This window comes from Panthera tigris, chromosome E2, assembly GCF_018350195.1.
Source record: "Panthera tigris isolate Pti1 chromosome E2, P.tigris_Pti1_mat1.1, whole genome shotgun sequence".
Classification (NCBI taxonomy): Eukaryota; Metazoa; Chordata; class Mammalia; order Carnivora; family Felidae; genus Panthera; species Panthera tigris.
Genome location: NC_056674.1, coordinates 26,537,501 through 26,552,733, shown reverse-complemented (window position 1 = coordinate 26,552,733; position 15,233 = coordinate 26,537,501). Strand labels below are relative to the sequence as shown.

At 37.5% G+C, this 15,233-nt stretch overlaps 1 long non-coding RNA gene across 1 annotated transcript in view; it reads right to left on the bottom strand.

Annotated features, from left to right (window-relative positions):
- Positions 1-1,444: 1,444 nt before the first annotated feature.
- LOC122234394 overlaps positions 1,445-15,233 on the bottom strand; it is a 16,143-nt gene continuing 2,354 nt past the window's right edge. The window contains exon 2 of the long non-coding RNA XR_006212183.1: positions 1,445-1,574. This is a non-coding gene — a long non-coding RNA (uncharacterized LOC122234394). The remainder of the gene's footprint in view (positions 1,575-15,233) is intronic.

The window sequence follows — 15,233 nt, the reverse complement described above, 5'->3', positions numbered from 1 at the left end:
CTTTAGTCAAGCATACAGCAGACACCTTTAAGCCCAACACGTAGTCACCCACAAATTCAAAAGGTGGCCCTCCAAAACCAGCCTTTGATATCCTGACTGCAGCTCAAGGAGAAACTTATACTTTATTAAAACAGAATGTTATGTATATATTCCAGATTACCACAAAAATGTGACAGGGTTACCAGAAGAAATGAATACTCAAATTGACACTTTAAAGGATCCTTTCCTCTCCTTTAATGATTGGTTAAACTCCTGGACTGGAGGAGAATTTTGGACAACTATCAAAGATCTTTTGGGACTCCTGAGTGGCTTAGTCTGCTAAGGGTCCAGCTCTTGACTTCAGCTCAGGTCATGATCTCATGGTTCATGGGATTGAGCCCTATGTCAGGCTGTGTGCTGACAGCACTGAGCCTGCTTGGGATTCTCTCTCTCTCTCTCTCTCTCTCTCTCTCTTTCTCTCTCTCTCTGCCCCTCCCATGCTCTTCTACCTCTCTCTCCAAATAAATAAACTTTAAAAAAAAATTAAATTAAAAAAAAATATCTTTTATTGGTGTCTGGGTGGCTCAGTCGAGTGAGTATTCAACTTTGGCTTAGGTCATGATCTCATGGCTTGTGAGTTTGAGCCCCACATTGGGATTGTTGCTGTCAGTGCAGAGCCTGCTTCAGATCCTCTGTCCCTCTCTCTCTGCTCTTCCCCTGTGTGTGATCTCTCAAAAATAAATTTAAAAAAATACATTTTTTAAAAAAAGCTCTTTTATTCAGGTTGCTCTTTCTCATAATAATAATTTTATTTTGTTGTTTTATCTGATGTCTCTCTGCCTGATGCCGCGATTCCTTCACTGCTATTAACTTCAAGCCAACAGATGATCCTTTCTATTCGGGGAAATTCATATTTGTTGTCTACCTTGGATTCAGTGCTCTGCCTTTCACAGTTTCTACATATAAATTCCCACTAATGTTGACCCACAGGTAAGAACATCTCCACACCCCTCATTCAGCAGGAAGAAGCTACTGAAGATGAGACCTCCACCCAAATGCCAAGGATTTGTTATTGTTGGCTTGCCAGGTGGGGGATTTATAGGCTGCTTTGAGGCAATGGCTTAAGCAATGGGAACTTGAGCAAGGCAAAAGGGCCCACAGCAACCACCCAGCCAAGTACAAGCAGGCTCATTAAGCGACCCACCTCAAATTGGCAGTAGGCCCCAACTGACCAATGGGCTACTTACAACGAGTTACCAAAAAAGGGGAAATGCCATACAATCCCAGACTTCCTCACTCCACCCTACAACTATAGCCTCTCACCACTGCTTCATCCAGTCTCTCCTTTGCTATCTTGTTCTCTGCTTCCTTGCAGTGTATTCAATAAACTTCTATCTCCTTTGTTCTGCCTCAGGTGAATTCTTTCACCTCCAGCCCCTATCCAATCGGAATGCACCACACTGTGTGAATTAAGCAATAGACATTTATTTCTCACAGTTCTGGAGGCTGGAAGTATGAGATCAAAGGGATGAGAAATTCAGTTTCTGGTGAGAGCTGTCTTCCTGGTTCTTCCAGATAACCACCTTCTCTTCTCACTGTGTGTTCACATGGCAAAGAGAGGGAGAAGAAGCAAGATTTCTGTTGTCTAATCTTAAATAGGCATTAATCCCATTTTGAGGGCCCCACTCTCATGATCTCATCTAAACCTAATTACCTCCCAAAGGCCTTACCTCCATATACCATCACATTGGGGGTAGGGCTTCAAATTTTGTCCAACACAAGCCTCCAGTCCATAATATGTACCCCTTGATATGTATGTATTATGTAATGAGAAGGGTACTTTTTATCTATGGCATTCTTTCCCCAAATCAATAATCCAATCTAATCTATGAGAAAACATCAGACAAACCCAAATTGAGAGACAGGCTACAAAATCTCTGACCAGTACTCCTCAAAAGTATCAAGGTCATGAAGAACAAATAATAAAGATTGATAAAATTGTTACAGACCATGTTATAGACCTGGCAACTAAAGGTGGTACCTGGATTATAGGAACAGAAAAAGGACATCATGAAAAACCTGGTGAAATCTGAATAAAGTATGTTGATTACTTAATAGCATTGTATTGATGTTAATGTATTATTTTTGACAGACCTAAAAAGGTTAGGTAAGACATTAACATCAGGGGAAACTGGATAAAGGCTATACTATTTTGCAACTTTCTGTAATTAAAAAATCATTCCCCCCCAAATTTATTTAAACATCTTTGTTATTTGAAGATAGCTGGGACTTAAAAAGCCAAGATCTCTGAGAAAAGTGCATTGAAGTGAGCTTGGCCTTATGCCCAGTTTCCCTTTGAAGCATTAGCCATAGGGCTAATAAGTGCCATAAGGCTGAGAAGCTCAGAAGCCTTCCCACTGGGTCTTTGATGATTCATAAGCAGTGTTGAGCCTGAAGTCTTGGGAACTGAGCAGGTTCTCAGCAGTCCCACATGACTGGGAATAACAAAGCTGAAGTCCAGGGCTCACCAAAGAGTTGCAAGGACCTCAGAACTCCAACTAGTATCCCAGAAGAGCTACACCTGAGGAATGAAGGTGAAATGGAAATAGTCTGATCCTTCTATAGACTAAAACTTGGTTTCAAGCCAACTCAGGCTCAGACTGGACTAAGGTGATCTGCACTTATTCAAACTGCTTCAAGAGGCAGAAGTAAATCCTCTCTGGAGGAAATAACATCATGAGAGTTTCAAATTATTTCTACAATTTTTTATACACAAAGACTGGCATTCAGTAAAAAGATCTAAGTGATGTGGGATATGGTGAAAAGGCTAAACATATACAGAATTGGAATTTCAGAATGAGAGAAAAAGAGAGAATGGAAAAGCAGTTCTATTTGAAGAGAATATGGCTGAGTGGTAAAAGATATCAAATCTTGGGGCGCCTGGGTGGCTCAGTCAGTTAAGCGTCTGACTGCGGCTCAGGTCATGATCTTGCGGTTTGTGAGTTCGAGCCCTATGTCGGGCTCTGTGATGACAGCTCAGAGCCTGGAACCTGCTTTGGATTCTGTTCTCCTTCTCTCTCTGCCCCTCCCCAACTTGTGCTCTGTCTCTATCAAAAATAAATAAATGTAAAAAAAATTTTTTTTAAATATCACGTCTTTGATATCTTAGATTCAAAAAGCTTTTTGAGTGTCAAGAAGAATAAATATAAAGAAAAACACATCTGGTTATACCATACTAAAACTGCTGAAACTCAAAGACAAAGAACACTCTTGAAAAGCAACCAGAGGGAAAAAGACACCTACTTTCAAAAGCACAATGATAAGATTGGCAGTTTTTCAACAGAAATTATGGAAGCCTGGAGGACAATTCAACAGAATCTTTACGGAGCTCAAACAAAATAATTCCCAACCTAGTCTTCTATTCTCAATGAATATATCCTTCCAAAATGAAGGTAAAATAAAAATATTTCCAGTCAAACAAAAACTGAGAATGCATTTCTAGCAGATGGGAATGAAAGAAATGTTAATGAGAGCTACATTAAGATTAACAGCTGACTTCTCATCAGAAACCATGAAGGCTAGGGATATCTGGATGACTCAGTCCATTAAGTGTCCGACTTCAGCTCAGGTCATGAGTGAGTTTGAGGCCCGCGTCGGGTTCTGTGCTGACAGCTCAGAGCCTGGAGCCCATTTCGGATTCTGTGTCTCCCTCTCTCTCTGTCCCTCCCAGGCTCATGCTCTGTCTCTCACTTCTTCAAAAATAAACATTAAAAAAATATTTAAAAAAAAGAAGAAACCACAAAGACTAGAATACAGTGTAATGATATATTCAATATGCTGGGGGTTGAGGGAGATTATCAACCAAGAATTCTATATCCAGCAAAAGTATGCTTCAAAAATTTAGACATTCACAGAAAATTAATCTCTAGGAGACCTGATCTTTAAGAAATACTAATAAGAATGTTTCAAGCTGAAATGAAAGAACATTAGACAATAACTTGGACACACCCAAAGAAAGAGTACCATTGAGAGGAGCTGGGTGGCTCAGTTGGTTAAGCGTCCAACTTCGGCTCATGTTGACTTTGGCTCAGGTCATGATCTTGGGGTTCATGGGTTAAGCCCCACATCAGGCTATGTGTTGACGGCTCAGAGCCTGGAGCCTGCTTCAGATTCTGTGTCTCCTTTTCTCTCTGCCTCTCTCTCTCTGCCCCTTCTTCCCGCTCACACTCTGTCTCTCTCTCTCTCTCTCTCTCTCTCTCTCAAAAATAAACGTTTTTAAAAATTTTTTAAAGGGGCACTCAGGTGGCTCAGTTGGTTAAGCGTCCAACTTTGGCTCAGGTCATGATCTTGCAGTTTGTGAGTTCCAGCCCTGTGTCAGCTCTGTGCTGACAGCTCAGAGCCTGGAGTCTGCTTCTGATTCTGTGTCTCCATATCTCTCTGCTCCTCCCTTTTTCATGCTCTCTCTCTTTCTTTCTCTCAAAAATAAACTTAAAAAATTGTTTTTAAAAAGAAAGAGTATCTATGAAAGTAACTACGTAAATAAATACAAGACAGTATAAACGCATTTTTGTTTGTAATTCTTTTCTGCTCTGTTCTGTTTTTAAAAAGGCAACAATATAAAACAATAATTATAAAACTCAGTTAATGGGCTTATAATGTAGAAAGATGTAATTTGTACGATAATAAAAGCACAAAGCCAGAGCAAAGGGATGAGGCTATATTGGAGCTAAGTTTTTATACAAAATTGAAATGAAGTTGATATTAATACAAACTAGATTATTTTATTTTTTAAGTTTATTTATTTTGAGAGAGAGAGAGAGAGAGACAGCCAGTGGGGGGGGAAGGGTGCAGAGAGGGAGGGAGAGAAAGAATCCCAAACAGACCCTGCACTGTCAGTGCAAAGCCTGACACAGTGCTTGAACTCACAGACTAAGATCATGACCCAATCTAAGCCAAAGTCAAGGGTCCAACGTTCAACTGATTGAACCACCCAGGTACCCCTAAACTAGATTGCTTTAAATTAAGATGTTAATTGCAATCCTCAGGGAACCAGAAGAAGAAGAAGAAGGGGTGGGGGAGAGGGAGAAGTAGAAGGATGAGAAGGTGATGGAGAAAAAGGAGGAGGAGGAGGAGAGGAAGAAGAGGAAGAGGAAGAGGAAGAAAGAAGAAGAAGAAGAAGAAGAAGAAGAAGAAGAAGAAGAAGAAAGAGGAGGAGGAGGAGGAGGAGGAGGAGGAGAAGAAGGAGAAGAAGAAGAAGAAGAAGAAGAAGAAGAAGAAGAAGAAGAAGAAGGGGAAGAAGATGAAGACAAAGAAGAGGAAGAAGAAGGGGAGGAAAAGGAGGAAGAGAAGGAAGAGGAAGGGGAAGAGAATTAAGCTAGTATACTATAAAATATCAATTTAATGTAAAAGGAAACAGTAATCCCAAAGTAGCAGAACAAAAAATATCTAAGATATGTAGAAAACAAATAGCAAAATGGTGGGCATAAATCCTACCTTATTAATAGTTACATAAAATATAAGCAGGTTAGACACTTTAACCAAAAGGAACAGATTGGAAAAATGGATTTTTCAATGATCCAACACTGTGCTGTATACAAGAGACACATTTTAGACTCAAAGATGCAATAGGTTAAAAAATAAAAGAATGGAAAAATATATACCATTTAAATATTAACCAAAGACTGCTAAAGTGGCTATACTAATATCAGACAAAATAAACATTAAGACCAAAATTTTTACCATAGACTAAGAAAGGCATCTTGTAATGATGAAAGAATCAATCCATCAGGAAGATCTAACAATTGTAAGCATGAATATATGTGACAACAGAGCTCACAAATACATAAAATACAGGAGAAAATACATAAAATAGCATAAAGAGAGGGGCAAGGTGAATGGAGTTAAAATCTTCTAAGGACCTTCCACCATCAAGAAATATAAAAGTACTAATTTATGTTAGATTCTAATAGTCAAGGATGCATATTGTAGTCTCTAGGGTAACTCTTTAACGAATAAAAGAAAATATAACTAACAAAGTAATAGAAATGGAAAATTGTTGGGAAAAAAAAACAAACAATTCAGGAGAAGAGAAGAAAAAGAAGAATGAACATTAAACCAGTCAGTTGCAGATTGAATGGTAGAGTTAAAATTTCAATATATTACACTTAATATAGTGCAAATAGGCTAAAAAAATAATTAAAAGATAAAAATTGTTCGTTGGGATTTTTAAAACTGTATGTTGTTTATAAGAGATTATTTTATGTAAAGATACAGAAAAGTTAGATATAAGAGAATGAGAAAAAATACAAACATTAACATTAACCAAAAAGAAACATTAACCGAAAGGAAACTGGAGAGGCTATTCTAATATCAGACAAAGTAGACTATAAGCCAGGAGCATTATCAGAAATAAAGAGAGATGTTTCATGGTAATAAAAGAGTCTATCCACTAGCACTATAAAAACTCTAAATCCAAAAGCACCTAACAACATCTCCTCTAATAATACAAAGTAAAAGCCATAGAATTAAAAGGAGAAATAAATTCACATCATACCAGGAGATTTTAACACAATTTTCTCCTAACTAATAAACAGACTAAAAATCAATAGATATAACAACTCAAACAACATGATTAATGCATCTCACTCAATGAACACATATGGAACATTACACTCAACAACTGCATAATATACATTCTTTTCAAGTATACATGGAAAAAAATTTTAAGTGAAAGTATGTTTGGCCATAAATCAAGTCTCAATAAATTTCAGAGAATTAAAATCACATGGGGTGTGTATCTCTGACTACACTGAAAATAAGCTAGATGTTAATTACAGAAGGAAAACAAGAAAGGTCCCTAAGAGTTTACAATTTAAGCAGCATACTTATCAATAACCCATGGATCAGAAAAGAAATTACAAGAGAAATTAGAAAATATTTTTTAGGTTTATTTATTGAGAGAGAGAGAAAGAGAGCACAAATGGAAGGAACAGAGAGAGAGAGAGAGAGAGAGAGAATCCCAAGTAGCCTCCGCACTGTCAGTGCACAGCCCCATGCCGGGCTTGAACTCACGAACCGAACCATGAGATGATGACCTGAGCTGAAATCAAGAGTCAGACACTTAACCAACTGAGCCACCCAGGCGCCTCTGGAAAATATTTTGAAGGAAATTATAAAAACAACATATTAATACTTCTGGGCTGCTGTTTAGGCCATGGTTAGAGAAAACAGTGTAGCCCCAAATGTATGTATTAGAAAAAAAAGCTTAAAATCAACTATCTAAGTATTCCAGAGCAAGTAGTTAGAAAATAGCAAACTAGATGCAAGGAAAGTGGAGGGAAGTAATGATAAAAGTAACAACAGAGATTAATAAAGTTGAAAACAAATCTGCAATAAAGAACATCAAATAATTTACATTTGGGATGCCTGGCATCTGAGTCATTAGAGCATGTGGCTCTTGATCCCGGGGTTGTGAGTTCAAGCCCCACACTGGGGGTAGAGTTTACATAAGAAAACATTTTTAAATTACATTTACAAGTCCCCTAGCAAAGCTGATTTAGAATAAAAATAGGAAAGACACAAAATACTGATACCAGGAACAAATTGGAGCATTATTATAGCTCTCACCTATTAGAAAGATAGTAGAAGAACATTATAAACAATATATGGCAATGAATTTGAAAATTTAAATAAAATAGACAAATTTCTAGAAAAACACAATTTACAAAAATTGACATGAGGTAAACAAACATATATATAAAGTATCTTAACTATATTGAAGAAATCAAATCTGTAGTTAAAAACCTTCCTACAATAAAAATTGTTAAGCCCAGGTGGCTTCCTTGGTGAATATACCAAGTATTTAAAGAAGAAACAACACCAATCATAAACTCTTTCAGAAAATAGTTGGAGACACATTTTCCATCTTGTATTATGAGATTATGTAAACTTAATCCCAAAATCTAACAAGGACATTACAGCAAAGGAAAATCAATTACCCACAGAACTTTCTCAGAAACATAGATGGAAAAAAAAAAAAACCTAAAAAAAGAAAATAGCAAATCAAATTCAGTAACATATGAAAAGGGTAACATACCAAAGCAAAGTTGGGTTTATACCAGGAACAAAAGGTAGGGCTAACAGCTAAAAATCAGTCATTGTCATGGCACTTGGGTGGCTCAGTCAGTTGAATGTCCAACTTCGGCTCATGTCATGGTCTCATGGTTGGTGGGTTTGAGTCCCAAGTCAGGCTTTGTGATGGCAGCGCAAAGACTGCTTCAGATTCTCTGTCTCCCTCATTCTCTGCCTCTCCACCATGTGCACTCTCTCTCTTTTTCTCTCTGTCTCCCAAAAATAAACATTAAAAAAAATCTTAAATAAAATCAATGAAATCACTGTAACTCAGTATATCAGTAAAATTAAGAAGAAAAGTGCATAAAACATCAATAGATACAGAGAAAGCATTTGCAAAATTCAATCCCATTCACAATAAACAGCAAACTTTATTTTTTTACATCTTAAAAATAATTTTAGACTTCAAGAAAAGTTGCAAAAATAGTGCAGAGTTCCCATATACTCTTAAGTTAACTACCTGTATGTTATGGTAACCTTACATAACCATAGTGCAAATCAGGAAATTAATGTTAATACAATATGATTAATTAATTTATAGACCTTATTAACATTTTGCTAGTTTTCCCATTAATGTCCTTTTCTGATTCAGGATCCAATCCAAGATCCTGCTTTTTCTTTACGTGTCATGTCCTCTGAGTTTACTCCAATTTGAGAAAATTCCTTGATTGTTATTTTTCCTGACCTTAACACTTCCAAAGAGTATTACAAAATGATGTTATGCCAGAAGGTAACTTTCCTAATCTGACAAAGAATATATGTGTTTTAAACCTATAGCACACTTACACCCAAGAGGACGGTTATAATCAAAAATGTGGGAAATAAGTGTTGATAAAGACATGGAGAAATTGGAACCCTCATATATTTGCTGGTGGGATGTAAAATGTTTCAACCACAGTGGAAAGTAGATTGGTGATTCCCCAAACACATACACACCAGTTTGGTGGTTAAACACAGAATTAGTATATGGCCCAGTAATTCCACTCCTATGTATATACCAAAAAGAATTGAAAACAGGGACTCAAACAAATCCTTTGTTTTTTTTTTTTTTTTCAAACAAATCCTTTGAATGAATGTCCATAGCAGTGCTGTTCATAATAGCCAAAAAATTGAAGACAACTCAAATGTCCATCAACAGATGACTGTCCATCAACATTTTGGTATAGGTACCCAATGGAACATTATTTCACATAAAAAGAAATGAAGGACCAAGACACACTACATAGCTATATCTTGAAAATGTCACACTAAGAGAAAGAAGTCAAAAACAAAAGATAACATTGTATGATTTTATTTAGTATATGAAATATTTAGAACAGGTAAATCCAGGGGCGCCTGGTGGCTCAGTTGGTTAAACTTCTGGCTCCTGATCTAAAGTCAGGTCATGATCTCACAGTTTGTGAGTTTGAACCCCACTTCGGGCTCTGCACTGACAGTGCGGAGCCTGCTTGGGATTCTCTTTCTCCCTCTCTCTGTGCCCCTCCCCTGCTCATGCATTATCTCTTTCAAAATAAATAAACTTAAAAAAAAAAAGGTAAGTCCATAGAAACAGAAAGTAGATTGATAATTGCCAGAAACAAGGGTTTGGGGGGAATTGGGAGTAATTGCTTAATGGGGACAAGACTTTATTTTGTAGTCTTGGAAATGTTTTAGAAGTAGATAGAAGAGGTGGTTGCAAAACATTGTGAGTTACTAAATGCCACTAAATTGTTCTGTTGAAAGTAGTTAATTTTATGTTATGTGAATTTCATCTCAAATTTTAAAATTCTATGGCAAACATCATACTTAATGGTGAAATGTTAAAAATGTTCCATTGAGAAGAAAGATGCCCATTATCACCACTTCTATTTAACACTGTAGTAGAGGTCTTAGCCAGTGCAATAGTTATAAATAAGAAAAGGAAGGGGAAGAAGAAGAAAAAGAAGGGGTCAAGGAGCTGGTGGCGAGAAGGAAGGGAGAAATAAAATGTAAAGGATCAGTAAGGGAGAAGTAAAAATTGTCATAATGCATAGACAGCATTATTATATACCTAGAAGATCTAAACTAATTTACAGATAAACTATTACAATCTATGAGTGAATTTAGATACAAGGTCAAAAAATTTTTAGATCCATTGCATTTCTTTTTTTTTATTAATTTTTTTTAATGTTTATTTTTGAGACAGAGAGAGAGAGAGCATGAATGGGGGAGGGTCAGAGAGAGGGAGACACAGAATCTGAAACAGGCTCCAGGCTCTGAGCTGTCAGCACAGAGCCCGACGTGGGGCTTGAACTCACGGACCGCGAGATCATGACCTGAGCCAAAGTTGGCCGCTTAACCTACTGAGCCACCCAGGCGCCCCAAATCCATTGCATTTCTAATTAGAAATTGAAGAAAAAGTCAAATACCATCAAGGATGTAAAAGTAAAGGAATAAAGATAACAAAACTGTGCAGAACCTTTACACAAAAAATTACAAAACTTTATTAAGGAATATTGAAGAAGGTTTACAAAAATGAAAGGATATCTTAGGTTCATGAATTGAAATACTCATTATTTTTAAGAGATCAGTTCTCCCTAACTTGATCTATAGATTTAGTGCAATCACAATTAAAAATCCCAGCAGTTTTTGGGGCACCTGGGTGGCTCAGTCGGTTAAGCATCTGACTTCAGCACAGGTCATGATCTCATGTTTGTGAGTTCAAGCCCCACATTGGGCTCTGTATTGGTATCTCAGAGTCTGGAGCCTGCTTCAGATTCCACGTCTCCTCCTCTCTATGCCCTTCCCATGCTCAGTCTCTCTCTGTCTCTCAATAATAAATAAACGTTAAATAAAAATTTTTTTTAACACCAGCAGTTTTTGGTTTTTGGGTTGGTTCTTTGTTTTGTATTTTAGGGTCAGAGGGTGAAATTGGCAAACCAATTCTAGAATTTATAGAAAATACAAAAGGCCAGAAATAGCTAAGACCATAAGAATGCAGCTGGAAGACTCAGACTATATATAAGAAGATAGCATTGTACTGATACAAGATGTGAAAGGAATGTCCAGAAACAGGCCACACATTTATAGATGATTAGAACAAGGTGACACTGCAGTATAGTTGGGGAAAGAGGAGCCTTTTCAATAAATGGAGCTGGGTCAACTGAATATCCATTCAGGAAAAAAAATGCATCTTGGCTCCTAACTTAATACCATGCATAAAAATAAAATCCACATAGATTGTAGATCTAAATCTGAAAGATGAAACAATACAGCTTCTAGAAATTGGAATAAGAAAATATATCCATGTCCTTATATCAGGCAAAATTTCTTTTTTTATAATGTTTGTTTGTTTGTTTGTTTTGTGACGGGGGGGGGCAGAGAGAGAGGGAGAGAGAGAATCTCAAGCAGATTCCATGCTGTCAGCACAGAGCCCCACATGGGGCTTGATCTCACAATCTGTGGGATCATGAGCTGAGCTAAAATCAAAGGCAACTAACAGAATGGGAGAAGGAATTTCAAATAACATATCAGATGAAGGGTTAGTATACAAAATCTATAAAGAACTTACCAAACTCAACACCCAGAAAACAAATAATCCAGTGAAGAAATGGGCAGAAGACATGAATAGACACTTTTCCACAGAAGACATCCAGATGGCTAACAGACACATGAAAAGATGCTCAACATCACTCATCATCAGAGAAATATAAATCAAAACCACACTGAGATACCACCTCACACCTGTCAGAATGGCTAACATGAACAAGTCAGGCAACAACAGATGTTGGTGAGGATATGGAGAAAAGGGAACCCTTTTGCACTGTTGGTGGGAATGCAAACTGGTGCAGCCACTCTGGAAAATAGTATGAAGTTTCCTCAAAAAATTAAAAGTAGAACTACCCTATGACCCAGCAATTGCACTACTAGGTACTTATCCAAAGGATACAGGAGTGCTGTTTATAGCAGCACTATCAACAATAGGCAAATTATGGGAAGAGCCCAAATGTCCATTGACTGATGAATGAATAAAGATGTGTATATATACACAATTGAATATTACTCAGTGATGAAAAAGAATTAAATCTTGCCATTTGCAACAATGTGGATGGAACTAGAGTGTGTATTATGCTAAGCGAAATAAGTCAGTCAGAGAAAGACAAATATCATATGATTTCACTCATATGTGGAATTAGAGAAACTGAACACATGAACATAGGGGAAGGGAAGGAAAAATAAGATAAAAACAGAGAGGGAGGCAAACCATAAAAGACTCTTAAATACAGAGAACAAATTGAGGGTTGCTGGAGAGGGGAGTGAGGGAGGGAACAGGCTAAATGGGTGATGGACATTAGGAAGGGCTCTTTTCGGGATGAGCACTTGGTGTCATATGTAAGAGATGAATCACTGGGTTCTACTCCTGAAACCAAGACGACACTGTATGTTAGCTAAATTGGATTTAAATTACGAAAAAAAAAAAAAAAGAGTTGGACACTTAACTGACCAACCCACCCAGCTGCTCCCAGGCAAAATTTCTTAAACAGGACACTAACCACAAAATAATAACAGACAAATTGGACTATATTAAATTTCATAACTTCTGTTTATCAAACAACACCATTAAGAGAGTTATGGAATAAGAAAAGATTTTTGCAATACATATAATTGACACAGGTCTAGTATCCAAAATACACAAAGAACTGAAAATTTGTTCGAAATGATTAAGAATTCAACAGAAAACAGAAAAAAAAAAAAAAAAAGCAAATGTCTAGACCTTAAAAGAGGATCTCCAAATGGGCAGGAAACTTGTAAAAAAAAAAAAGTGTTTATTCTCAATAGTCATCAGGGAAACACAAAACTACAGTAATTTACTGCACACCCACCAGAATACCCCAAATGCCATACCATGTCTCAGCTTGGCAGCTCTGTGGTGGAACTGAGACTCTCAGGCACTGTTGGTGAGGGTGTAAACTGGTACAACCACTTTGGAAAATGCTTTGGTACTATGTATAAAAAGTGAATATAAGGACATCCAATAACTAGCTAGGTATATATACAATGAAATGTGCACATAGGCACCCAAGGTCATGTATGAGAATATGTATAGTGGCATTGCTTTTAAAAGACAAAAAATGGGATGGGATGCCTGGGTGGCTCAGTCAGGTGAGCGTCCAACTTCAGCTCAGGTCATGATCTCATGGTTTGTGGGTTTGAGCCCCACATCAGGCTCTGCTGTCAGCACAGAACCCACTTCAGATTTTCTGTCCCCCCCTCTCTCTGTCCCTCTCTCTCTTTTAAAAATAATAAACATTCGGGGGCACCTGGGTGACTCAATCAGTTAAAGCTTCTGTCTTCGGCTCAGATCCTGATCTCACAGTTCATGAGTTTGAGCCCTGCGTCAGGCTCTGTGTTGATAGCTCAGAGCCTGGAGACTGCTTCCATTCTGTGTCTCCTTCTCTCTCTGCCCCTCCCCTGCTCACACTCTGTCTCTCTGTCTCTCTCTCAAAAATAATATACATTAAATAATAATAACAATAAACATTTTCTAAAAAGACAAAAAATGGGAACAATCCAAATATTCATAAATAGGAGAATGGATGTAATATGTGCATATTCGTTCAGTGGATTACTACCCAGACGAATACAAATGAACTATGGGTACACCCAGATGGTCTCATAATGTTAAGGGAAAGAAGCTGAGCATAAAAGAGTATATACTTTATAATTCCACTGATGTAAAGTTCGGACACAGATCAAACTCATTTCTGATATTAGAAGTCAGAACAATGGTCCAGTGAGGAATGGAAAATGGCTGGCAGGGGGCACAAGGGTGTTCAGGGTTCTCTTCCATTAATTTGTCCGAACGGCAGCTATAGGAGTGTGCTCACTTTGTGGAGATTCATCAAGGTGCACATTTTCTATCTATGTTTATGTTTAATACATTTGCTTATTTTTAAGTGGATGTAGCTTACACACACCAAGCTTCAGTAGGTCTGTAAATACAGATGCACGAAAAAACCCCACATCTTGTTGCTGACCTTTGCTTATGCAGACTGCAACTCTAACCTTGCTTGAAACCCCCTACCACTTCCCAGCTCTTTCGTAGAGGCTCCAAAGGAAAACTTCCCAGTATTTACAAAATAGTCTGTCAAACATTTCGAATTTTGCAAATACCAGAAAACCAGTTGTGTAAAGAGTCAAAATCAAAATCCAAGTTAGGGCTCAGTTGGGAGAACCTGCTGTCAAAAATAAGACCACGTACTGCAATTAGTTTTCCAAATTTACCATAGTTTTTTCCTTTATATAAATCCACCTTATCCCCTTGAGCAGTTGTATAATAATCTCTTCTATAGCTTTACAGAGTTTCTTATAACAAATCACCTTTAAAGGGCATTTAAGTTATTTTCAACTCTTGGCATCTGTAAAAAATCTCCCAGTGAATATTCTAGCACATACATCCTTTCCATTTGACTACTCCTTTTTCATTAGAAGAAATTATTTGAAGTTACAATATTAAGTCAAAGAGTGCACAGGTGCCTAAGAGTTTGGATACATGTCACCAGCTTGTCTGTAGAAAGGCTGTCAGCATTTACCCCACCACCCTGGCCAACACTGTCTACTGTCAGTCTTTTTAATCTTTGCCAAGTCTGATGCATGAAAATAACATCTTGTCAGTTTAATCACCATTTCTGTTACTATCAGCAAGATTGAACATAGATTTAGTGGTCACTTACAGTTCTGTTGTGGAATCTCCCATTTTTAGTGAGGTCTACTTCTTAGGAATTTTTAATTTTGGGGGCTTTTGTTTGTTTTGTTTTGTTTTGTTTTGTTTGCTTGTTTGTTTTACTTTAAGAGAGAGAGAAAGTGAGCTGGGGAGGAGCAGAGAGAGATGGAGAAAGAGAGAATCCCAAGCAGGCTCCACACTGCCAGCACAGAGCCCAATGCAGGGCTCGAACTCACGAACCGGGAGATCATGACCTGAGCCACAATCTAGAGGCAGATGCCCCACCAACCGAGCTATCCAGGCGCCCCTACTTCTTACAAATTTTGAAAGAGTTGTCCATATTTGACAGAGATTAACCATATTTCTATCACATATGAAGCAACTATTATTTCTCAGTTTGATATTTGACCTTACACTTTATTTTGTGCTCTGTCATGTCACA